General features: G+C 39.8%; 1 long non-coding RNA gene across 1 annotated transcript; it reads right to left on the reverse strand.

Moving 5' to 3' along the window:
- Positions 1-9,343: 9,343 nt before the first annotated feature.
- LOC142358951 (uncharacterized) lies at positions 9,344-14,781 on the reverse strand. The gene is made up of 3 exons (XR_012761975.1): positions 14,731-14,781; positions 11,039-11,205; positions 9,344-10,324 (listed from the first exon to the last, which is right to left on the reverse strand). It is a non-coding gene; the product is annotated as an uncharacterized LOC142358951 (long non-coding RNA).
- Between the last annotated feature and the right edge of the window lie 12,831 nt (positions 14,782-27,612).

A 27,612-nucleotide genomic window follows, 5' to 3' on the forward strand; every position in this document is an offset into this window, starting at 1 on the left:
TTGAGTTTGTCTCTTTAAATCTTTTAAATCGTTTTAGCCGTTCCCAGTGCATGCAGCTATGATGGCTGGGAGCGGAGGTAGGGGGTGGTTGTCCAACCAGAAAGTGAACCTGGAAGAAAGAAGTCAGATACTCGACTCTGCTTTCTACTTTGCACAATCATTTCATTGGTTCTGGCTATTACAGAGTTAGATGCTGATATCTTATGATCGATTAGCAATCTTTGGAGTTGCTCAGCAGCAAGGACTTTGAACAAAGTCGGTATAAGTCACTAAGGATGCAGTTTTGCAATTACATCGGTCTCTACAGGGCCATTGAAAAGGACAGTTCCACTCTTCTCCCATCTTTCCCCACCCACTGCACTAGTGTTAGACAAGAAACCTGGCCCAAGGAGCTACGCTGCATTAGTATTCTTCCAATTTCATGCTGCTTAGTGGCCTTAGCTTCCTAAACACAGGAAAGGAGCAGAGGAAAATTGGAGGTGGAAAGAGTAATGTGACAGGCTTGCAGCAGTTACATGGCTTGAAGGTACTGTAAAATCACATCTGAACCAACTCTGTTCAAGTCATGTGCCAGTCAATATTCTGAAAATACAGCTATCCATTACACCTAATTCTATCCCATCATGAGTTGCTGACAGAAGTTGACAACTCAGATCCCTAAACATACTGTGATGGACGGTGGGGAAACAAGGACAAGAGGAAGCAGAAAAGCAGTGGCATAGCTTACAGCAGTTTCCTGCAGCGTGACTGAGGAAGGTGGACAGACAGCAACATGCCAGCAAATTTTTCTGTTTTGTTCCTTTTACACTATGGATTGATGTAATGACTTATGTCATGACTGATGTCAAACTTTTAACGAGATTCTTGGTGTGAACATCACTCCTCATCCCAGGTCACTGCCCATGTTCACATCTTTCTCTTTCATGGCCTCAGCTGAGGGTAGGCAGCATGTTTCTGTATTATTGTAAAATAATTATTGAAGGAGGACCATTTCCAAGTATTTCACTAGCGTGACACTCAAATGGAAAAGAAAAATAACTTATTTTCCTGCCCCACATACTGTGCGAACAGATTAAATGCAGCCAAAGACACCTTACTAGGAGGTATAAAGGTATGAATCTCACCAGTATTGTTACTAAGAAAGACTTAATACTGAAGGAGTTCCTGCTATGTATCCAGTGTGGTACAGACTGGAGGGAAAGGAGGAGACATGTTCTTCCTATTAACTACAGCAGTTATGGATCTCAAAGCTTTTTTATGTGATGTCAGGATTGAAGAAATTAAATCTAATGTTGCTACAGGAGAGGACAGATATAACCAAAGTATTTGAACCTAAAGTGAGCACAGAGTTGAGTAAGGTTGATGTAGAGTGATCAAAGGGAATCCTTCTTCCAAAAAAAAAAGACGTTTGAACTTGAAGATCTTAGAGGTCTTATCCAACCTTAATGATTCTAGGATCCTATATGTATAAAGTATTCAGGCCTCCAGGTCCCCTTATCCTTCACTTCCTTCCGTAACAATGCCCCAGGTTGTGTGGCTTTGCTTTTAACATAATACAGGAATGGATTGAGAAGAATCAGTCATAGGGTTTCCTGTGTCACCTTCCACAGTTAACATTATACCATAGGATCAGCCACAGAAAGGCCAAAGTTTATTGTGTAGAAGAAATCTTTCTGTAGAAGGGAAGAACTCATTAAAACCACAGATTATTAAAGACACAGAAGGGTGAACAATTTTTAAATAAAAACTGCATTTTTTTGGTAACACAAGATATTGTCCATGACCTTGAATAAAAACTATATATAGTAACCACAAACTCAATGTACCTCAAAGACTGGTTTCTGCTGGATTTAGTTGCAATTCTAACAGCAGCTCTGGAGACCCAGAAGTGTACTGTGAAGGGCTCAGAGCTGAATCAAGTCAGTGTAGTTGCACAGGCATACTTTAGCCACACTTTTTGTGTTTCAATAATGCAGTTCATCAGTTCAGTGTAACTGAATTGGCGGGGGAAAAAAAATAAGTTTTTAACAGCTGGCAGAGATTCTTTTCTAACCACTGGGCAGGTCTTGCTTGGTGCACTAGCCCTCTTCCCAGCAGCAGGGGTCGGGCAGTTAGGGTGCAAGTGTCTGTGTACAGATTGCTCCTGTCATGCACATCAAGATATGCTTTGACAGAGGCAGGGAACTACACAGGCCCCCTGCTTTGCCCTCACACGTCAAAGGGCAGGCTTGGAGCTACCAAGAAGTGGTTACAAATTGTGCCTTGTGCCAGTTATGGCTAGGGAAGAGGCAGAGTCCTCATCCCCTTTCCTGCAGGAAGCTGCAGTGATTCTGTCTGTCCTTCCTGCCTCTGCTGCAGGAGCTGCAAACTTGTCTTTCTCCCAGTCTCACCATTCCAGCTCAACCCTTCAGCGTTCTACTTCTCTGTCCCTTCCTGGGGTAGACACAACCTTCAAACAGGGTGTGCCTGCATTTGGTTTTACCTGCAGATCATGAAGTCCTCAGTCAGTGCCACACTTTTTCATTACTACTGTTGGCTGAATTTCTTTCTAACTAAACACAATATAAAGTTTCCTGCCTTGGGATGTCTTCTGTTCTTTTTTCCCTTGCCAAAATTTTTAATACTGCGGGTTTTGATTGGCAGTGGGAAGTCAGCCTTACTGACACTCTGATCTCAAATAAATGTTGTTATTAATGAAAATTAGCTACTGTGGCTATGGTTAGCACAACACAAACAGCAGGACATGTCAAAATCTTAGCAAGACACAAGAGAAACCAAAGTAAAATGCAGGCAGAAAATGGAGTTGCTTATGTACTTGATGTTGAGCACGTGATTATCTCACTGTACTGCAACTGCACAAGTAATTGGACTAAACAAATATTCAGTCTCCAGCCCACTCACAAAACATCATAGCACGGGCTCAAAAGTAAATTGAGACAAGAGCTACAGTCAGTGCTCCTTGGTTTCAGACAGGACCAGGGAAATATTCCAACCCTTTCTTGCAACTTGAAGGTTATGATATAGGAAAGAAAGAGATCATAATGCACATTGTAACCTTGGAAATATTTTGAAATATAAGCACCGCGTCTGTTTATTCTGCATTTACATTTGGCTCTGTCGGTCAGCATCCAATGAAACTTATTTGTGGCATTGAAAGTAACATTTCCAATTACTGTTGGAGTCTGAAAGAACTTAAAATGAAAAATCTGAGGAAAGACATTCCAATGCAACCCAGCTGAAAGAACACTGTGCAGTGTAAAACAAGCATGTCCGGTAGGATTGTTTTTCAAGGAAAATAAACACGAATATAAAGGTAGTATGTATCAAAAGATATATTGCCACCAGAAAAACACTAATGACTGGAAAAAGACTACATATTTCACTGTCATTTACCAAAAAAAGTATGTATTATTCATTTTAATGAATTAAGTTACAGTAAGTTAATGATGATTCCCAAACTCGATAACCATCACAGAAAAAGACATTTTTTAAAAGTATTCTGTATTAGAATTTAGAGAGCTTGTCACAATGAAATATGAATGATGTCAAATATTCACTGAAGAATGGTGAATGAGGTTACAGGAAAGTCACAGGCAAAGTGATGCTTCTGGAAAGACAGAGTGGAGCTGAAGGCTTAAAGAATGCATATTAACAACAAATTCTGTTCAAGTACTGACAACCAAAACGCTCTCTAATGATGAGATTTGCAGGAGAGTTCAGCACCTATTAGTTCCTGAAGAAGTCACTTTGTCAGCGTTTAACGTTAAAGTGAGTTAATGGGTGCTGAATGCATTCTCACACCTGAAACCGGGCAGTGTTGTTTAAAGTAACAGGACCCTCTCTCCCCACCAGCTCACTCTGAAAATGAAATAAACCTTACCTGCCCTCTCCCTGACAGAAAAACCTACAAAACAAAAAACACACAGAAATCCTTGACGAATTTTTCTTTGCAGAAAGACAATTGGCAAAAATCTTTTGTAAAAGTGTTTGCTGTTTCGAGTCCGCTTTAGTTAGTTGCCTAATTTAATAAGACGGTCAATTATCCAGAGTTCAGCAGTTAAAATTCTTTGAATCAAAACCTATAGTGATTTAAAACTTGATAAAGAATGTGCTAGGATAGGAAGTCTGAATTATCTGAACCTCCTTGGCACTGCAGACCCTTGATGTAGAATACTCTTCAAGACAAATGCATAACACTGACCTTATACAAAAGACTTTGTTATGACCAGCAGTCATTTCTGCAGCAGTGAACAGTATTCATAAACCCAGCACCATGTTTTGTTTTTCTCGTAAGAATTTATTGTTTCACTGACTATATTCTTTTATATTTGTGTGATTATATTCCTTATTAGCAACCTGAAAGAAGAAGTATTGCATTTCTACTCAAAAACATACACAGACATTCACAATATCTCCCCCAAGAACACTTCAGAATATTTTTGCTTCATAATTAGGCTATCTTTTAAGTGAAGACACATAAGGATGAGGCCATCTGGATACTCAAGAAACAGTTCAGCTGGAGTGTCAGGCTCCTTAAGAAATGTTGGACAGAAGACCAAAAGAGCATGAGTTGCTTAATAGGTGCAAGTACAGATGTACACCTGGCATAATTCACTTTTTTATTTTCTTTTCTGACTGTGTTCTTATGATGCATAGTGTTTAGGTCTTCCAGCACACCTTCCAGCCCTCTAGATTCTGTGCTCAGATTTATAATTGCAGTAACTTAGAAAATCATGTAATTCCCTCCAGCTGTCTCCTGCTTTCAAGGACTTTTTTACATGCAGGATTAGTCTGTGTTGCACAAAATAAGAGCATGGAGTTTGCCTGCTAGGTAAAGGTATAAAGACATAAACATTTCACTGGGCAATATAAAGCACAAGTGCTCTGTGTCAGTCACAGAAACATTTCTAACAAAAACTCATATGTTGCAACTACACAAACTATTCAATGGATAGTGATCGGGAAGACAGATTCAGTTTTGACACATCATAAATGTAATTGCCCGATACATACTAACAGAGGTACATACAAGTCTAGCAACAGGCAACAGAGAGAGAACATTTCAATTTTCCATTGGATTTGCAGAGCTGGCAAGACAGCCTTTGATGTGTAGAACAGAAGCAGATTTTTCATGACAACCAGTGAGAGAGAATAAATCTGGAGCTCCTCATGTCGTTTGTACAGAGTCACTCTTCCAACTGTAAGAGCACTTATTAAGAGTGGATCTAACCTCCCAGCTGTCTTTGGATTTTCTGCTAATGTCCTCTTTCGCATCTCTGCGGTAAATCACTCTTCCAAGACACGGAAATTGTGAAATTGGAACAGATTTTGATGGAAAAATATCTCTGTATCAAAGCCACTAAAATTTACTGCTTTCTCATTCCGTATTATTCCTTTTTAGTAGTGTTCTAGAATTTAGTCACTTGTCGTTTTTTCTTTGTTTAAATGTAATTTCTTGGCAGATGTTTTGAGAAGAAACTCATGAAATCATATTCTTCTTTTACTCCTCCTTATAGGTCAAAGCATGTTTTGTGGCTCAATAGCAACTTAATTTTTCCACAAAGGAAAAACATACTAAGTTGTTTTCTTGGATGAGTACCATCTGAGGGAAAAAAAAAAAGCCAGAGAGAGAGGTTCTGCCTGACATTTCTAAAGTTTTGCACTCTGTTGTAAAATACCAGCATTTCTTTGGACATGCTTCGCCAATTGAAACAGTTTAACTTCTTGCTGGGACAGTGACATTTCACTGGAAATAGCATTAAATCGTCTAAGATGCTTATTTGTGTCCATTCAGATGTCACAGTAAAGGATTTAATTTACATTTCTCTGTCTCATAGTCCTCAATTACTATGTGCAACTCAACACTCACCACTTTCCAGGACCACTGAGAAACAGTTATTCTGTCAGATCAAACAAGTTTTGTTTCCTTCTTGTCTAGGCAACTTTATGGTTTCTGTCACTTAATCTTTGAATCCTAAGAGCATATGGCTGCACCTGAAGGTGCTTTTAAATGGCAGAAGTAACTGTGACACTGCGATCTGGCTCCCTCTCATCCTGCTGGAGGTGCTCCCACCTGTGAGATGTGCCTTCCCAACAGAAAACAGCCTGCAAATTCACTGCTGAACAGTGCAACTGCGCATCGCTGACCGCTCCAACTGAACTCACCTGGGAGCTGCAGGATGGGGCAGCTCCTCCAGCCCTCATTGAGAAATGATTTCCCTGCATATTCCTGAAAAAGCTGTGTACATCTTGAAGGGTAGATGTGTGTATTTCTTGCCACAAATACCTATTGTTTGATATGAAACCCCAGGCGAACAATCACCGTGGCCTGGATCTGAAGTGAAGTAGGATAAACAACCTCATCATTTGAACTCTGAAAATATACTCCTTTTGCTTCTATTGACCTTGGATATTTTAGAGACACCAACAATTCATACTTCTTTAGCAACATGCCTAAAGAGTTTCAGCAGCTACAAAAGAGAAGAGTTACAGAAAGCTACAGTAAGAATTTTTTCTGACCCATCTCCTGAAAGTGCTGCTTCCAGAACTTCCCTGGCCTCTCTTGGACACCCCATCACACCAAAAGCAGCTTGTCCCAGCTCCAGAAAGGATGTTTAAGGTGGTCTCCTCCTTGTACTATTCTGAAACACAGAGCAGTGAGTAAACAAAACTAATGGGGTCCTCTTGCTGTTACAGCTATGTTGTTACCTACAATAAGCACGGCTAAAGGCAAAATGGCAAACAAACATAATTTTTTTAGGAAGAAAGGAGGCTTAGATACACTGCCTAAGCAGAAAGATGGTTTATGTTGGTTTTCGCTAGGTTTTGGTCGATTTTTTTTGTTTATTTAGCATTCTGGAACTGTCTTTGCTATTTTAATAACAGCATTTTTGAGCTACACCAGTAAATAAATCTAAGAGGAACATAACATAGACAGGAAAAAGATTTTTAAAATCTCATAACATTCTAATAAAGCTAAAGAAATGCATGATCATAGGTAGTCCTAGTTGCTATCAATGTGAGATGCTACAGAGCGAGATTCCCATCCTGACAAATGTTGACACCAAATAAACTAAAATATTAAACAAGTATTGCCAGACAGCAGGGAAAAGAAACAGCGTTGTAGGCCAAATAGTAATCAATCAGATGCTTCTTCAGAGAAAAAAATGAAAATACTGGAAAGGGCATTTTATACTTTCTTTCCAGAGGCCAAAAGTGTGAGAGAAAACTTACGAAACTGTGCTGAGAAATGGGAAGATTTTAATGTCAGTATATGCATAGTCATGGCCACCTTTAACCCTGCCTGCTGGAAGATGGACCTCTCTAAAGCCCTCCTTCACAAACTCTTGACAGTTCACTTCTCTGATGATGCAGAAGTTTCATCTATTACTTTTTTTTTCAGAAGGTAGTAAGTGACAGCACAGAGTAAAATGTTATCCTTGCTGAGAAAATAAAATCTTGCATATAACATATGATATTCCACTAAAACCTTGCAACATCAGAAATTCCAGATTTTTTGCTTTTTTTTTTTCTCAATAATTTTATTCTGGCATAAACTGCCAAGGCAGCTACACTAAATCAGTCTTCTGTTACATGGAAAGTCAAGGATCCTGGACTTCTCACGTTCAACTGTCTTCCATAAAAATGCTAGTCACAATGGCAGAGTGCGCTTGGCTCAGCATGCACCCAGCTGGGGCGAATATAAGCAGACTCAACAGTTTCTTCAGTGTGCTGCTGGTGTTATCATCCCTCTAGAAGCAAAGGGTGACCATTAGAAGGTTACCAAAAGTCAGGCAATTAATGAAGGCTACTATTTATGGTGTCTTTGTTAGTAACAATGACCCTTTTTCCCACTGCTAAGGCAGAGATGAGATGATCAGGAGAGCTAGCAGTTAGTTATTGGTGAGATTTTTGCAGCAAATGTCCTCATAATGTTTAGAGCCCTTATAAGTAAAGGTGACGGAAGTGGATCTTGAAAGAGATACAATGAAGGAAACTGGTGAAGTTGCTAGAATGAAGTCAGAAACAAAAATGTCTTGTTAGGAATAATTTTAAATTTTCCTTGAATTTCAGCACAGGTTATGTCTCACATCAACTAGTATCTATCTCCAAGAAAAAAACAAGAAAAAAGAAGAAACTTCTAAGAATTGTCAAACATAGATGTCAGCAGAATCAGGAATGTTTGTACATAGACAAGGATTGCCCATATATCTCTGGCTGAAGATCATAGAATCACAGAATCATAGGTTGGAAAAGACCTCTAAGATCATCAAGTCCAATCATCAACCCAGCACCACCATGCCTACTAAATCATATCCCAAAGTGCCACATCTACAAGTTTTTTAAATACCTCCAAGGATCGTGACTCCACCACCTCCCTGGGCAGCCTATTCCAATGTCTGACCAAATCTTCCTGCCAGTACAGAAATATGAAGAACAATGCCTTGAATTTGCAGGACCAACATAATTTCTTTCAGATGCTGCAAATGGTTTTTTTTCTAAGAATTTTTATAGTATCTTCCTGATTAATAGTGTGCTGGGTAGGTCTGTGTCAGTTTGTAAAGCTAAAATCCCCCACAGAGGCTTCACCTGACCAGCAGCCCAGAGGTATTCAAAGAATGTTGTCGTAGTCGCAAAGAATTTTGAATGTTTTCTTCTACACACAATTGCACTGTCTCTGCTGTCTGTAGTCCGAAATGAAAATAGGAAAGAACTTCATCTTCACAGCTGCAGCTTATTTTCACCTATCCAAAACATACTTTCAGTAAGTACACACACCATAAGAAAGGCCCACCTCTTGTTTTTTCTAGACATAAGCTGGATATTTCAGAAACTACAATACTTACTAGCACAAAGTACAAACGGGTTTCTAATTTTTAGTAATTCAAACCAAAGGGAACATTCCAACACTGATGCTGTACATGTTAAGGTTGCTAACAAAATCTAAATATTATATTCTGAATCAGTTGAATAAAATAATGAATATCATAGTTAATCTCTTTCTTGGTGATTTATTACTCATAGCTAATACATAGAGGTATATGAGAGACAGCTTTCTGTCTTCACCAGCTGATCCAGGAGTCTTATATGAACTATTTATCATGCTCAGCCCTCACCTCCCCCGTCTGGGATATGAATACACAACCCTTTAATTTCTCGTAAGGTTGCTCTGAGCAGCCTGCCAACAACCACAAGATGTTCAGATACTTCTACAGAATAAGAGTTTATTTACAATCATAACAGTATGTCACAAAAAGCAAAACAAAAAGAATTAAAGAATTATAAGTAGGAAGCAATGTATGTAGTAAAGAGGAATCACACAGTATCTCCTCTACCATTCACACAATTCACAACAATTTGTAGTAAATAAAAAAAGAAAAAAAGAATGACTGAAAGAAAACTAGCAACCTGAACAAGCCACTGCACAGGATTCATCAAACAACTACCAGCTAGATTGCATGACTGTTAAAATGTCTAAAAACAATGCATACAAAACAATCTTTACAAAAGGTAGGAAAGAGAAACAGATTCTTTTGGAGGCTTTCAAACCAGTTACCTTCTTCTCATAATTATTCCCATTACTGTATTTTGTCTACAGAAGGACTCAACTGGCCTCATTGTGCTGGTTAGCAGTCCTCAGAGGTGTATCCCATGTGCAAGATTAATACATACTAGAAGAAAGCTACAGAAACTTACATTCTGTAATAGTCCAACTTGATATTTTTAGTTGGGCAGCAAAAATCAGTACCCTTGAAAGAAGCGTCTTTCCCACCAAAACTTTGATATCCGGAGTTGAGATGTTAAGCAATTTCAAATGGAAGATGTTTTGAAAGGAAGAAGAACCACCAGGTTTGATACGGTAGGAACATAACCTGTGGCAGTTTTCTAGGAACTTGAGAAAAATTCAGACAGAACTATGAAATACTAATATTTAGCTGGAAAGGATACACTTTAAAACTGTGCTATTATGAGATAAAGCACTAGGAAAAAAGAAAAGACGGATGCTATCTGGTCTGGGAGACCCAAAGTAGTCATCTGTATTTGGAACAGCAACAGGTCATCTCTTACTTTAATGACATTTCTTAGTTACTTTGTCTGTAGGACTTCACAGGGAAGGTAGCTCTTGGGCTGGGAGCAGAGAGAAATGTCCTGTCCAGTTTTCCACTGCAGAATATGCAAGGCAGCTCCTCCCTCTTCAGCTCACATTGTCTGAGCCTCTTGGGTCTCACTAAGCTGCAGCACTGTTCCTCCTTGTTCTAACAAGCCTGTTTCCTAGGCTTTCTGTCCATTACCCACATGAAAACAGAGCCTGCATGCACTAGTCCTGCAAAAGACAAGACAACTTAAAAATACCTCCTAACTGAACCCACGTCTTTCGGTAGATGTTTGCAGTTCACTGCCATGTTTCTTCAGTAGACAACAGAAGTAACAAATATCAAAGTTTGCACTCAAGTCTTGCGACTTCATGAGACAAAACAGAATGCAAAATGCTGCTCCAGTCTTCTGCCTCAGTTTCCCTATTACACTAGAATATTCTTTAGAATGGGATTACCTACTATCTTCCATATCTAGCTGATGGCTTATCTCTTTAACTGTGATGGCTACTTCTATCTTGATTTTGTGGCTTTAGAGGTGCTGTTTTTGTAACGTTATACCCATTTATGCCCCACACCTTGTAGATTCCCATGTAGTTTCCTCTAATGTTAGTGGACCAGGATTAACAAATTTTCCTGTATTGCAGCCTGCTGCTGAGACACTTATAAAAAACACATGTTCTTCCACTTCAGCGGATAACTCAGGCAATGAGGCCTCACCCCAATTAACAACCCATATGATTGCACAGCTGGCCATAGCCCTTAATCTCAGAGGTGTGTTGACACAATCCTTAGCAATAGTGCTGTACATATGTTCACTTATAGCCCTTTGTATCAACAGCAAGTTATATATAGCCCTCAAATTACTCCAGAAATGCATCAATCACCTGCTTCCAGATTCTCTTAAATGGACAAGGAGAAAAAGAAGAGAAGTTTTCACCTACCACAGTTGATTATGAATTGCTGTAGCTAATTCAGCGTCACCAACAACAGCTTTGGGACCAAGCCACCCCAAAGAATGGGTCAGATCGTGGGCACATCTTCCCTCTTCCCTACTAATGTTCAATTCTGCCCATAAAGCTGCAGTCATTCCAGCTTTACAAATGGAGTCCTAGGCAAAGAAAATATGAGATTTGGTCAAATTTCCACAGAAAACCAGAACTTCACTGACTGTTGTTAACACTATTATTCTCGAATATCAGAATAACCAAATTAACCAGGTGGACCAGTTTTCACTTAAGGAGGAGTTTCACTGTTCTAGTAAATACTACTGACTGTTTCTACACTATTAAATGGTTTGTGGGTTTTTTGTTAATCTACAGAAGTCAAGTACAAAAATCTTTGCTGACATTTCATTAAGTTTACAAAACTGACAAACTCCATTGTCTATAGTGCCATCCTATCTTTAATGTAACATTTCAGAATAATTCACATTTTCAGTGAAGCAAGTTAGGGACAATGTCAGTTTGCATGCAAAAAGAACCAATAAACTTTTAGGTATTTTCAGTTTGTGCCATTTCCTGAATGTCACTCAAAGGTAGTATTTTGTATTTGGTTCCCATGGTCTTCTCAGAAAAAAACCCAACATTCATTGAACCTTATAAAACATGCATTACTTACCTAAATGACAAATTCCCAATAAGCAGGGGCTTTAGTCTCTGTATATATTATTTAAGAACTTTTTTTTGTTTATCCTATATTCATGCAAATTGTTATGTAGTTTTTTTTCCCTACAAGTAGAATATGCAAACTGGGTACTATCCTCTTGTTACAGTGAGCTGCTGCCTGAGAAACGGAGGACAGCAGTGCCAGTGACAAGATAGACCACTTTCAAACACTGGGAAGAGGACTCTGCTCATGAAAGTAAGCCTTGAGAAAGAGATTGCTCAAGATTACAACTGAAACTTTTATGAATTAAAAAAAAAACATGTGAGAGCTATTTGCTTGGTCCTACTATCCACAAGGAAGATGTCAGATAACCATTTGACCATGTGGGGCTCTGGTCCACCTTAGCTGCTCTTGGCAGTTACCCAGGAAGTCTAAGATCTTGACACTGGGAGGGAAAGCAGGACTTTCTATATGCATGTATGTTTGCTTAACACAAACATGCAATTAATATTTTCCAGAAGCAGAAGGACATTATCAAAGTCCTGAACGGACAGAAGCTAAATTGAATTACTGTGTAAGGAAATCTATAGAAAAGCAAGTAGCAGAGCAAAGATCCAGGTTTTCAGGAAAGATTTTGGCTTACTTAGGGAGTAGGTAGGTGGGATCACAGGGGAGGAAGCTCTGAAGGGCCACAGAGCTCACGGGAGCTGGCAGGGCTTTAAAGGCAAAGTCCTCCAAAGACAAGAGTGAGCCATCCCCATACTCAGACAAACAAGCAGGTTTATCAGGGGACCCCCATCCCCATCCTTCAACAGTTTCAAGCCCCTATGGGATAAAGCCCTGGGTAACCTGGTCTCACCCCTCAGCTGAACCTGCTCTTACAGAGGGTTGGAATGGAGACATCCTGAGGTCCTCGACAGCCTGAGTTGTCCTAGGATGCTATTATAACAAAGTGTGGGACAAAGAAAAAAGAATGAGTTTCCTAAAGAAAATTTCATATTTGCACCATAGTCACATTACTGGAAAAGACGGCTGATGCACTAGGTAAACACGTCAGTGCCTCTGTTGTCTGTTCTGAGTTTTATGAGAAACTTGAGAATCTTTTTGAGAATCACGTCCAAGTAATACACATCTCAGGATAAATAAATGTCAAACACTCCTAAGCAGAAGAGTAGTACTTGTGCTCCATTGGCCACTATATAATGATGAAAGGCAAACCTCCAACACACCCCACTGCTGAACACCCATCTAGTACCAAAGTCAAGCTTTTATTTCCCAGTAAAGATAGTATGAAGATACTATCAGATAAGATAATACAGCTTTACTAGTTTAGTAGATACTTCATTCCATTTGCGTGCATGTATACACACAAATTTATTGCCTGTGTCACCAGGAAAGGATGTATCAAAGTCAACCTTCAAGTTTCTTCATTTTTCTTCTTAATGCTTCATTTCTATGAAAGGTTCCTGCTCTTACCCTAAAGCCAGACACTCACAACACCTAGTATATCCTATTTAAAAACCACATTCTCTTCAGCAAGTAAAACATAGTCACTAGTGACTAGTGACCTTGACTGTCCTCTTGCTTCCACTGGCAAGAATCATCAGAAGTTTCACTGACATCAGCGGTGTAACACCAGGAGAGGAGTTGTACTCCTGTGTAGTAATTTACACATGAAGAAGCACCTTTATAATGCTATGTTCAATAAGAGAAAGTGCACAATGAGAGGAGAGACCCAATTTATACAGCAGAGCAAGAGCCAGGAATAAGGGAAAGTGCACAAATTTCAGGAATACAGCATGGAGATAGCTATAACCCAGCTTCTTGGCTTACAGTACTTTACACTTACATAGTGTAAATGCACATTATTTAGTAAATGCAGAACAGGAAACATTCCACGTTTTTACAAGATGGCCAAATAATTTTAATATTTTTACAACTATTCTGTGTAGGGTATATAATACTCCTCTGACCTGTCACAGAAGGATAGCTCCCACTTTTTGCCTTGCTGCATCAATCCAGCATATAAGAAATAAAAAGAATTTCATTCCCCTTCTTTCACCTCACACAATTTCATACTTGAGAGGTATGCTAAGAATAACCAATTACTGGTGTTCATGTCAGCTCCTCCGATGGTTTAGATGAGCTGACTTCCTTTTACTTTAGCGGAGGTTAAACAGTTTCAGACAGGTACAGAGAAGAACAGAAAAACCAAAAACCTTATACTTTCTTTAAACACATATTCCCTTGGTAAAGAGTGGTCAAGAAAGCTAATAAAAGTTAAGAAGCTTCACCTGAATCTTTCATGGATTTAAACCCTGATGACTCTTTGCAGCAGCCAGCAAAGCAGCCATAACTGAAGAGCTAGCAGAAGGACAATCTATTACATAGTTTTTCTGATTTTGAAAAATGCTAGAGCAAGGAAGAAATAAAACCACTTTAAATTCCAGTGCTTGGGGAACAGGGCAAGCACAGCAAACCAACTATCAGTAATCCATTACCACATCTTCAAAGCAATGTTTCATTTCTGACATCCAACTTCATTCCAAGTAGGAATAAGTATTAGACCAAAAATATTAAAGGATTAAGCTCAATTCTGACTTGAATGAGTTTTCTGGATCAAAATTTGTCTTCTGTGCTATGCCTTACAAATAACATCCTTTCAAAAAAGTAAATCTTGTTCCGATTGCATTGACTAGAAAGATAGTGTTGCAGAAAGACAGGGAAAAGGTGAGCTATTTGGTAGACAAAATATGACTAAGAGCTCATGCTCAAATCTCTGAATTAATAGAAATCTGACTGTTTATTCATGGAACATGAAAGAAAAAACAAATGACACCGTAAAACTTGACAAGAAATTCAGATTTAACTGATACACACATATATGTTTTCCTACTCTCCAATAACTCTATGAATGAATTTTGTTCTCCAGTCAGACAATGGTTCTCTGAACATGCCATGCCAGCTCGCACAGAAAATGGTCTTCCAGTCACACTACAATGGATGTACTCTGTTATTTCTAGCTTACCTTAGAATACGTTTTGGAAATTAGGCACCCACACTCCATCTACACCTGCAGTTGCTCACTGTCACAAAGTGGCCACCCTAAAGTATTCACCATGAAGACATGAAGTTATCCTGAAATGAAAATGTGGCAAGGTGTTAGCTGTTACAGTCAAAGTTGTTCTTAATTTCTCAACACTTTAATTTCCTTACCTGGATGTATTAAATGGACATATTCACATTTGTCACATGTAACTTGTAATTTGTTTGAACAAATTTTGACAAGATATCTTGCAGTTAAACTCTGGAATTCTGAATTTCATTGCCTAACTCTGTACTTTGAATTCAGTAAAGCTTACAGTGTTGGACCCAGCAGAAGGAAGGATGACAAATTCTAATTCAGCTAAAAATCTCTGGGCTTAGAAGTTTCAGGAACTGAGTAGTATGGATTAAACTTCAGATTGGGCTCTAGTTTCAGCGCTGATGGCCACGAAGAAGAAGACAATCTCTTTGACCCCATTGCAGTGCCAGGACCAGAATTGAAGGAAATTTTGAACTGCCCATCCTGGGAGCTGAGACATATTTAAGGAAGAATGAGATAGAAAATGTGACTGTTAGAGGCTCCATTTTTCTGTGTGGCCTTAGGACTCCAGAGATGGAATACTCTATCCTAGAGGCCAACAGCTAAGACACACAGGAAAACAAAGAAATCATGTTAGTCAAGCAGGGATTGCTATGATTTTTTGGGAAAAATAAACTCACAAACAAAACAAAATAAAACAAAAATGCTTCTGTAATGATTTACACTTCTCTTTTTCAAGCCGAATTTGAGGTAAATCTATGGGTGATGTGCTACTTTGGATGTAACAAGACAACCTGAAGATTTGTGATTATTAAAGTGGAAACTTTGGCACAGATGAATCTCATTTCTCTCATCAGGCCAATTTGGCAGTCAGAATAGATTCATCTGAGTGCGAGTTTAGGATACAGATTATTCTGTGGGAATTTTGCCCATTATTTATTATTAATGAAGAGGTTCATTAAAATTATAACATCCAGAACACAATATTTCCAAGTTAAAGATGGAGCAAGGGAGGTGTTATCCTTCCATCTCTGAGGGCATCAGATTTCCATAAATTCAATTGCTCTGGAAGAACATAGGACAATTCAAATGAAACTTCTGGCATGATGAATGTTGCCTTCCAGCTTTCTGCACTAGGGTGAATTCCTTGCAATTTGGCATTCAGTAAGCATGTTTTCAGCACAGAGCTTAAAAAAGAAAGCTCCTCCTGTTCTGTGTTCTGTGTGAAAGATGATAACTTCAATACTTCCAGAAAGGCAGCAGTTTTAGCAGAAGTCTTCTTCAGTGCTACCATTCTGTTAAAGTATTGCCCTTACTGATTGCTATTTAACCGCTATAACTTCTTAGAAGACAAGCCATACCAGGTTTAAAAAGAGAAAACAAGACTATCCAGAGGAGTAGAGAATCCCTCCGACCTAAAGATTTATGGCCTTGGTTTTCTACTTTCCACCAGTAACTTACTGTCTCATAATCTTTTCTATTAGTGTCTTAGCTTGTTTAAACACACATAGAAGTTCTTTCAAACTTCCCTGTCTCATCAATTACAATCTTTAGTGATGAGAATTTGACAATAGGTAGACAGGCACTCATCTAAACACAGGAAAAGTATAAAACACTTTGGGTCACACCTAAGCTGTGAAAATAAGGCAAAATATATAAAAACCAGTGAGCTATGAAACTCCCAAGTATTTTTCCCTCCCTACTGTTCCTAAAGCCTGGGAAACATGAATCAATCTTGTAAGAAGAAATTCCTTAAGGGAAGGAAAATCTAGACTGACAGAGATAAAATTAAACCTGTTTTATAGCACTGGCATTAGTTCAACTCATTTCTACATGACCTAAAATAAATCAAGTTCCCAAATCATAGAATCATAGAATGGTTGCTGTTGGAAGGTACCTTTAAGGGTCATCTAGTCCAACCCCCAAATTAATACAGTAAATTAATACTTCAAATAAATAGAAAATATATTCAAAGTTGTCTTGAAGGGTGGGAAATCTCCTTTCTGACCATTTCTTTTGGGGAAGAGAGAAGGAGAAATTCCCTTTTTAGACTGATAAAATAAAAAGACATATTTAAACCAGTGATATATTTCTCCAAACAAGCTAATAGCACTCAGAAGCCATTCCTGATCTTTTTTCTTCCTCTTTGAGTGAATTATGAGCTAAGTTCATTGCCGACTAAGCCAGTCAGATGAGTTTTTTCCTTATCTATTATAGGATGCCTACTAGACTGAACAGCCTACCCTCTTTCCAGATGGAAAACCTTTCTCAAAGGTTCTCACGTAGGTAATATGCTCAGAGTGACCAATTTAAGATATTTGAATTTTGAAGACTAAGTCCTTCCAACAAATTGTTCGTCATTGAGAAAAAGGCAGAGAATTATGGGTGAGACAACTCTAAACTGCAAATCCTCACTTCACATAGGTACTTAATTGAAGGCTGTTGGTGAATCTGAAGAATTGGAAAGGGGTGGAATTTCACATGTAGCTCACTTCTACTGACATTTCTTCTAAGGTGACTTAGTTATCCCTTTCCTGAAGCATGAAGTCCAGCACAAAACTGGTTTGGTAGTCACAAAGCACATTTTGAGGCCCATAACTTTAGTTGCACTGCAACAGGAAAATAAAGTTAATGATTCAGGGCTGCCTTTTCTACTCTGGGAATCATGTACCTAGAAGCTAGGCCACTGTTAGCCTATGCATCTAGACAGATTGAGCCCACATAAGTGCAACAAACTCAATTAAAAAAGCCTTCAGAGAGGATCCCAATTTTCCTCAGGTTCCTTCTGCGGGTGCTAGAGATATATGGATCACTTTGTGCAAGTGTTTGTGTGTTTTTAAAGAGATTGAAGAGCTATAGAGCAGTTAGTTAATTAAGATATCTCAAATAATTGCTCTAAACTTTTTTAACAGAGCAGAGAAGCAAGCTTCATGTTTCTCAACAAGCTATGAAGTCAACCAAATTTCTTCAAAATCTTTAATTCTGCAGTGAGCAATAGAAGCTCTACACAGCTACCTAAGTTACTGCTGTCAGCAGGGACAAGAGAAATGGGAGACATGCAGAATACCCTACTCACCTGCTTTTTCTATAACCTTTAGAAAATACAGTTGTTAAACCCTCCTTGATGTGCTTTTCAGTGTATTTTCCTCTTGAACTGCTGGGCAGCCATATTAACAGAAATTACATTTGAATTGTAAAGAGTCACTGTTATTTGAGAGTACAATTCAGTCAAAATTATTTGAAGGAATGAAGGGAACGTACCCTTGTGGGAGATTTCTTCGCTGATGCTGACCTGCTGTAGTCCATAGAGCAGAATACAAAGCTACTTATTCAATGATGACAGAGGATTTGGTCCTGAGAGGATTCCCATGCCTGAACATTCCTCACTTCAAACAGCAATCCTGCCAAAATTAAGAGTTGTTTTCAGGAATTGGTTTGCAGGAACAAAAGAGCACAGCAGCAAAAGTTTTGCCGTGGACAGGCAAGCTAATCGAAGGCCGACTGCAGCTCCCTCTCAGATCCTCTGGACTTCATGGGAATTTCAATAATATGCGTAGAAAAACAAGGTCTGCTCTACAGAGCTGCTGGGCATCCAGAATCCAGCTGAGGTCTCTGGGAAAAACAGGAGTCAATACCTCTGAAAATTCAGCAGTTGACGTGGAGAAATCCTCACATAGGAGAAAAAATGGAAAACGACTTCTGCTAATCTAGGTAAAGTAATTGTTGTGGAGGTACCCCCATGCTCTCAAAAGCAAGTAATTCTTGCAGTCACATAATGGACATGAATCTGTTCTGTCACCAGCATGCAAGTGCCCCAGACATATCATATCATATCTCTTCCTGGTTACTTCAGGTCCGTATGTTGTCCCAAAAGTGGGATTGTTTACCCCCTGTGCAGTATGCCAATGTACACACAGAGCAGAGGTATTGTCTTTACTGCATATTTGCACAGACATGGGTGCTAGGTGATCATTCCACAAAGCTAACACCCCACTTAGCAGAGTCACAACGACTATACACTCTTACAAAAACAAATCAATTATTCATTGCATTTGATTGGTTCATCCCTTTACCCGTTTATCTCAGAGGTATACACCCTGCTTACTTAACTACTGCATGCTTGCAAGCTGGGGGCTGCAGTCTTTCTGGTTCTGAATTGAGTCAGTGGTTGCGATCTCCCCCTGCCGCCTTTACCTTTTCCCTAGTTACCTTTCATCTTTGTTGACTTCATGCTTCTTCATCAGTCATCCAGCTTTTGGCACCTTCTGGGCTGGAAGTTCTGCTTTTATCACTCTGTTAGCTACTCTTCAAGGGCATTGTCATTAGTAAGGCATGCAGTGTTTATGCAGGGTACTCAGGCCTAAAATTAAACAATGTCAATACAACCTAAGCATTTCTGACCTATATCATTACAACCTAAGCATCGCTATGTCCTGAATATTTCTACCTGATATGTATGTATATGCAAGCTCAGTCAACAGATCAGATGTGCAGGCAACGTAAAATAAAATCTACCCCAGTACAGCTTTAGCTCTGAGGAAGGCAGGGAAGGGCTTGCAGAATTTAAGAACTGTGTCAATAGATTTTACATGGCTCATTGAGTAATTTTTATTCCATGAGTCTTGTGGATAGTCTAGTCTTACATAATTAGTACATTTCCCTGTGCAGCTTGAGTAGGAGGAATGGACATCTGTGTTGATCATCTATCTATACAAAGATGAGCTATTCCTAGATTATTATGCAAGAAGTAGATGTGGTCATAGCAAACCCATTTAAAGGTTCAAAATAACTTTTGTCTTAATTTTTGATCTTATTTCTTTAACCCTGCCTCTGGTGCCAGTTCATCTTCTTAGTGACTTCAAAAGATTAATAAACTATGAACAGAGCTACTGAATGCCTTCTTTGCTTCAGTCTTCAGTGCTAAGACTGGCCCTCAGGAATCCCAGGCCCCGGAGGTAAGAGAAGAAGCCTACAAAGAGGACGACTTTCCCTTGGTCGAGGAGGACTGTGTGAGGGATCGCTTAAGCGATCTGGATGTCCACAAATCCATGGGCCCCGATGGAATGCACCCACAAGTGCTGAGAGAGCTGGCGGATGTCATTGCTGAGCCACTCTCCATCATCTTTGAGAGGTCCTGGAGGACAGGAGAGGTGCCCGAGGACTGGAGAAAGGCCAATGTCACGCCAATCTTCAAAAAGGGCAAGAAGGAGGACCCAGGGAACTACAGGCCGGTCAGCCTTACCTCCATCCAGGGAAAGGTGATGGAGCAGCTTATCCTGGAGGTCATCATCAAGCAAGTGGAAGAAAAGAAGGTTATCAGGAGTAGTCAGCATGGATTCACCAAGGGGAAATCATGCCTGACCAATCTAATAGCTTTCTACGATGACATGACTGGCTGGGTAGATGAAGGGAGAGCCGTGGATGTTGTCTACCTGGACTTCAGCAAGGCTTTCGACATAGTCTCCCATGATATCCTCCTAGGGAAGCTGAGGAAGTGTGGACTGGATGAGTAGTCGGCGAAGTGGATAGAGAACTGGCTGAATGGCAGAACTCAGAGGGTTGTCATCAGCGGCTCTGAGTCTAGTTGGAGGCCTGTAACTAGTGGTGTCCCCCAGGGGTCAGTACTGGGCCCAGTCTTGTTTAACTTCTTCATCAACGACCTGGATGAAGAGTTAGAATGTACCCTCAGCAAGTTTGCTGATGACACCAAACTGGGAGATGTGGTAGACACACCGGAAGGCTGTGCTGCCATTCAGCGTGACCTGGACAGGCTGGAAAGCTGGGCAGAGAGGAACCTGATGAGGTTCAACAAAGGCAAGTGCAGGGTCCTGCACCTGGGGAGGAACAACCTCATGCACCAGTACAGGCTTGGGACGGACCTGCTGGAGAGCAGCTCTGCGGAGAGGGACCTGGGTGTCCTAGTGGACGACAGGTTAACCATGAGCCAGCAGCGTGCCCTGGCTGCCAAGAAAGCCAATGGGATCCTGGGGTGCATCAAGAAGACTCTGGCCAGCAGGACGAGGGAGGTTCTCCTTCCCCTCTACACTGCCCTGGTGAGGCCCCATCTGGAGTACTGTGTCCAATTCTGGGCTCCCCAGTTCAAGAAAGATGAAGAGCTACTGGAGAGAGTCCAGCGGAGGGCTACAAGGATGATGAGGGGACTGGAACATCTCCCCTACGAGGAGAGGCTGAGGGAGCGGGGCTTGTTCAGCCTGAAGAAGAGAAGGCTGCGAGGGGACCTAATAAATGCCTATAAATATCTTCAGGGTGGGTGTCAGGAGGATGGGGCCAGACTCTTTTCAGTGGTGCCCAGTGACAGGACAAGGGGCAATGGGCACAAACTGAGGCACAGGAAGTTCCGTCTGAACATGAGGAAGAACTTCTTCCCTCTGAGGGTGACGGAGCACTGGAACAGGCTGCCCAGGGAGGCTGTGGAGTCTCCTTCTCTGGAGATATTCAAGACCCGCCTGGACAAGTTCCTGTGCAGCCTGCTGTAGGTGACCCTGCTTCAGCAGGAGGGTTGGACTAGATGACCCACAGAGGTCCCTTCCAACCCCTACTATTCTGTGATTCTGTGATTTATTTTCTATAAAGCAAGGTGGACCATAAAAACAAATTGTACAGAGTTCTTTCATGATAATCCCATTTCCAGTAGAACTGCCATAGAGTCATTTAGGCAGCAGAGCTGGATACTGATACCACTCTAGATATGTCTTTCAGCTGCTTCTGAAATTTCTAGTTCCTACTATGTAATCAAAAATTAAAATCTGGACAGTAGGGATTTTGAAGGGTTTTTTGATGTGAAAAAAGAAAAAAGTGGTTACAAAGATTTTAGAAGAACAAAGGGATGCTTACATGCTGGCTGTTCTGACACCAAAAGAGTAGAACCATAGCAGTTTGCCCAGAACACTAAAAATAGAGTCAAAACACACAGGCCTGATTTTTAAAGGTATCTAGAGAGCTTATTCACGGTGCATTGAATATAAATTAGAATTCTAAATACTAACATAATGCAAATAGGAATTCAGTATGCTGAGTTCCATGAGAAATACTGATATTTCTGTGCAGAAGTTTCTCAAAGACTAGAAATAGAGTAATAGTTTTATTAAAACTTGAATTTATGTTATTTTTCTATCAGTATGGCTATTCTGAGGTTTCTGATTCACAGAGTTCATGTCCCAGTGGCTATTTGTAGGCGTGGTTTGCCTTGGCTTTCACAGAACACTTGAGCAACACTGAGCTGGTAAAGCAGGATCCTCATTGCATATATCTTCATGGCACAGTGGTACAAATTACCCACTGCACAATAAAGCACCATTTCCAGACTCATTCTTATCTGCAAAAATACTGAAATTTACCGCATAAGTAAAATGAGATCTCAATGATTTTTCCCTTTGCAGCTTTACAAAAAATTGTAGGAAAGGACATGCCACAAGCCTGCTGACTTCAGTGGACTCTCCTTTAAGCCACGGTTGCAGGTGGCACTTACAAACAGGCTTTTTTCAATTTGCTGCTAAAGAAATTTTTTTTAAATTTTTTTACATTTATTATTGGAGCAATATTTCTATGATATCATGAATATTGTATTAACCTGTCCATATTTCTGCTCGTTCTACAAGGATATATAGTGGGATTTATAACAAGTGAGATTCACTTCTTAAATTGATTGACTCTGATTAGGAAAGGATTTGTCAGGATCTTCATTCTGGCTAATATAATGGATCCAACATACTGATGGAAACATAGACTTATGAACAGTAGAAGGTCTATATACGTGTGCATATATGAATTGCACACCTAGCTTGTGAAGAAGCAATAAGGACTTGTTTGAAAAATAATTTGCATCTAAATTACCTATAACACTGTAATTTTTTGCTATTTTCAGACACACAAAAAAAACCCCTCATGTTCTCTGCAGGGATTTAATGTACGGTTAGTCATTCATTGATTTTTTTCCAAGATTTGTAATATCTGTGGAGATTTCCAAGCCAGTATCATGCTTGGTTTGTCTGCTTTTATAGACATAAAGCAAGTGCTTTTATTAAAAGTAGTTGCCCAAAATATATCCCACTATATATCCTTGTAGAACGAGCAGAAATATGGACAGGTTAATACAATATTCATGATATCATAGAAATATTGCTCCAATAATAAATGTAAAAATAAAGTCATAGTTATGTGCAAGTTAGAATATTCCTGGTTTATAAGCACAATTATTTGATGTCTATACATCAATCGAGTGTTCACACATGTACATAACCCAGCGAATACTTATGTGACAGCTATAATGAAAAATGCTTAATTTTCTTAGTCACAGATGAAAACCAGAAGAACAAGTCAGATCTCTGTGTTGGTGTATATACACATAGATAGGTAAAAGCATGACTCTCAGCCTAGAAATTTGAAGTTGCTTTCAAAACTTTGTGCCCAGTATTTACCATTTCAATTCACATTTGAAAACTTGAGTGTACACTGAAGTTAAATAAGATTCTTGAGGGTATTTAGGGTCTTTAGAAATCTAGACTCTGCATATTTTACAGAAGATAGAAAATTCAGAGCCAGCCATAACTGAGTATTTCCTTTTTGTCTCTGTCAAACTGAGCCATTCCAGTTCTTTTTCAAACTACATGGTCATTATCACAACTCATACTGCAGTATACACTCCGCTAACCAGAAGCTCCGTTTCCAGTAACCAGATTGTTCTGTTTACAGTTAACACCCCAATAACCAGATACTCCAGTTTTTCATTACTAGTCTGTTCCTCTCCAAAGAATAAATCCCATAATTCTTCTTCTTTTCTGAGACACCAGAGCTTGGCAATATCCCCCAACACAGGCAGAGATTTGGCTGTGGGGAAGTGGTGCAACAAAACTGAAGACCAGGAGTTTTCCCCCGAAATGCCTTTTCAGAAAGAAAAAAATACAAAAGATTTTTGTCCCAGATTTTTAACTCTGTCAGGAAAAACAAAACAAAACATGTATATTTATGGATTTTTTTTGTCTAGTTGTGGTATTTTGCTTAGGTTTTGTTAAATAAATTCAATAAAAATTGAACTTGCAAGCGATCTCATTGGATGTTCCAAACTGATGTTTAATTCTCTGGTCTCTCCTGCATACCAGACCTCCACAGGAGAAAAGACAACAGGGATTATCTTCTCTCAAAGGTACATGATGTTGAGAGAGATGCATAGCTCTGGATCCGTGACACTGACATACCTGCTCTATTTTCCTCTTTTGTTCCTAAACTAAATACTTTTATGGATAATTATGCCCCAGGAGGAATGTAGGTTAATCTGTTTCATTTTAGTTTCTGAAAATTAAAAGGAAGATTTTATTTTAATTCAGTCAAATTTCACTTCATTCAGAATTTCGTTTGAAACATCATAATACCTCATTTTCATCAAAGATTACAGTATGACAGGTTTTGTCACCTTCAGACAGGCATTTGTAATATTTAACTTCAGGAATAATATACATGAATATAACAATTTTCCATCCCAGTTCTCAGTGAAATGTGGTGGCAAACTGTAGTAAGGTCCCAAAGTCCCAGCCTCCTGCAGTTCTCTGGCTGATCCAGATACGCTCTACTTCAAACCCTAATTACCTGGTTCAAAGCAATATTTACTGCGCAAGATTTCATAGACTTTGTTCTGCAGAAGATCCCAAAAGACATTTATAATGATCACTTATGAATCAAGGAGGAGAGTCAAGACTCTGCTCCTCCCTGGAGCCCTGGGAGCAGCTGACATCAGTGAAGGTCACTTTCATGGTGTCCTAAACAGTGTCTGAATCTGAGCAAATCAGAATCCAAGCATCACAAAGGTAACCTGAATTTATTTCATCTCCTTGCAATCCACATCTCCCAACTACTCTAAAGCCAGATTACTGATTTTACTTCTTTAGATATAATTGAAAGAGTAATTTTTAGTTTCCCAAACATCTCAAAAACTGATTAACGAAGCTGTCATTAGACTAGATGCTGGTTAATCTCCCTACCTAAATTAGATCCTAGAACTCATTGTGTGCAAGCCTGATTTATGACAAATGTAAACTAAACTAAAATCTGTTGTCCTGAGTTCTAAGCTTTCTGCCTGCGGCATTTCCTCCACTTTTAGCCATGATTTGATACACAGGGATGCCGGAAAGGCCCAGGAATGAAGTTTGGGACTCAACTAAATGTGTAACTAAGATATTCTACCCAGTGAAGAGCAGACAGAACTCAAAAATACAGCACTTGGATGAAAGATTTTTTAATTTCTGACTGAGGCTTGTTTACCAAATGATGATGTTGTTTAAAAACTTTGGGTCCATTCAAAGAGATCTGGAGACAAGCTAAGCCAAGCAAAAGTAAGAGTCAAAGATTAGAGACTGGCCCTGACTGAAAAACTTAAACATGGATTGGATCAAAAAATGACATTTTCATAATACCTGTATGCCTTCTGAAAGGAGTATTTGGTGTAGACCTCCATTAGGAACAGGCTTAAAATGTACTTTCAATTTAAAGTGAAACTTTTCTGATTCTAAGGGGTCTGGAACATTTTTTCCAAACTAAAAGTGTGAGGGAAAGGAGAAGGGAGAAGGGAGAGAAGAAAATATCATTCAGCAAGCATGTGCAAAAATATTTGATTAAAAAGAATTTAATGTTTCTGTGTAAGGCAAAAGAATGCATCTCTGCTATAGCTTTCTCAGGAATCTGAGAATATCTGTTCAAGCTGAGCAAGCTCACATGTACAGTTCTTTTCTTCTCACTAGCATGACAATGCCCTCGTTAGGAAAGTGGGAGGGTCTCATGTTGTTAAAAATTCCCAAACCAATGACAGAAATGTAACTGCTTTTTTTTTTCTTGACAGAGGTTTTCAAAATCACCATGTTTAGCTTGCCATCAACAGTTTTAATTTGCTCCTTATTTTGGGCCAGAGAAACATCAAATAACCTTGGCATATTGCTACTGCTCTGTCAAAACTGGAATCCGAGATTAAGAAGCTGAATAACTGCCACTCCTGGTGCTGTCAAGGGTGCATTTCCACTTCAGCGTTGGTCACTACCACATTTCTGTTATTTCTCTGCTGACTTGAATCCTAAGCATTTTCCAAATGCCCTTCCATGTTCTCAGAGAAAAAGCATTTAGTACTAAACGTAGAATAAGATGTTCATCCTGTCTACAGGTCAATGGCATCACAAATCAGTGCTCTACCCTTACCCCAGTATGGGAGCTGCAGCGAAAGGGTATTAATTGATTTTAAAATATCCGGTGTTGGGTATTGTCTCTGAACTGCAGTGATGCATAATTGTTTGGTACATAATAATACATTCCTCTTATTTTGCATTCCCATGCAGTGCGTAGTCTCCCATTGACTGTTTGATTAAGTTTTGTGTGGTTGGATGCCTTTTAGATAAAGGACACTATTCAATATTGGAACTAGAAGCACTCTTGTCTTCTTTCCCCCCTCCTCTCATCTGCAGCCAGAGGAGAAAGAGAAGGAAGAGACTAAAGAAGCAGAAACTCAAATAAATCTAGATGCAGCAATTTCTCCAGCCACTGAGCAATAAGGTTTCATATACTGCTGAAGAACCCATTCATCTTAATCCTTCTGGAAAGAGGTCTACTTGCAATATTTCATGATCTAAGTACTTTCTGACAAATCTATTAATTATACACTCAAACAAATTATTTGCTGCTTGTGGAGAACTGCTCCTGGATTTTTTCTTGTGCCAGAATCCTTGCTCTTTCCTCTCTTTTTAACTCATAGTTTTCATTACTATAGTCCAATTACCATCATCATTTTTTCATAGTGTCTCACAACACAAGTTCCTTGGGGAAAGGGATCTAAAGAGACATGATAAGGAAAGTGACAATTGCCCTATCAAATGGGAATAAAAATCTTCTATCAACACACCCTTCCCCCTCCATCCTTACTTTTCTTATATTATCCCACAACTTTAAAATTCACTGGATTTTCTGTTGCTGACATTTAACACACAGTCTTTAGGCAATTTCTTCTGCAGCTAAGATCACATTAGCACCATCAACTGCTACAAGATTATGAAATCTTTTAGTCAGTATAGACCTGCCAACCCACTTAGCACTGCAGGACTTTTCAGGCCGATGGGGACCACAGGAGGTCTCCAGAGTAACCCCCTGCCCCAATCAGGCTCAACCATGGGGTCAGATCAGGTTGCTCAGGGCTTTAACCTGTGGAAGCTGGAAACCCTTCAAGGATGGAGACGGCAGCACTTACACGGGCCCTGGCCCCACTGCCCAGATGTCCTCACAGGGGAAAAGCTCTCCTTGATCTCCAGCCTCTCTGGCCCTGCTCATATTGGTGCCCACTAGGGCCGAGGACCTTCTCACCAGAGCTGTCTCTGGGCCCACCGGCATGGCTGCTGGGGCTCTGCCTGCACAGGGCAGGGCTGTGCAGTGCTCCTGCCCCAAGGGCACGGGGGTCCTGTCAGCCCCTTCCTCCAAACGACCTCAGTCTCTCTGAACAACAGCCCTGCCCCTGCAGGTACCAACTAGTATCCTCAGGTCTTGGAAGATTTGAAGCCCCTCTCTTCCCACCACTCAGGTGAAGTCCTAGTCCCACCTAAGAGAAAGCATTACCCTGCCTGAATCCACAGGGGTTCAGGATTTAGAGAAATACATTTTCAAACAGAAAAGTGGAAAACAGTATAGTAATGATTCAGTTCTCTCTTAACCGGTGATTTACAAGGAGCTACATCTAATTCTTGAGGACTGTGAGCTAATCAGTTCATTCTAATCAACTGGAACTGAAGTATAGGGACACACATAGCTGTCAGGACATCCGGCTTGACAGAGCAGATCGAT

Source organism: Opisthocomus hoazin, chromosome Z (assembly GCF_030867145.1).
Source record: "Opisthocomus hoazin isolate bOpiHoa1 chromosome Z, bOpiHoa1.hap1, whole genome shotgun sequence".
In the NCBI taxonomy this organism is placed as follows: Eukaryota; Metazoa; Chordata; class Aves; order Opisthocomiformes; family Opisthocomidae; genus Opisthocomus; species Opisthocomus hoazin.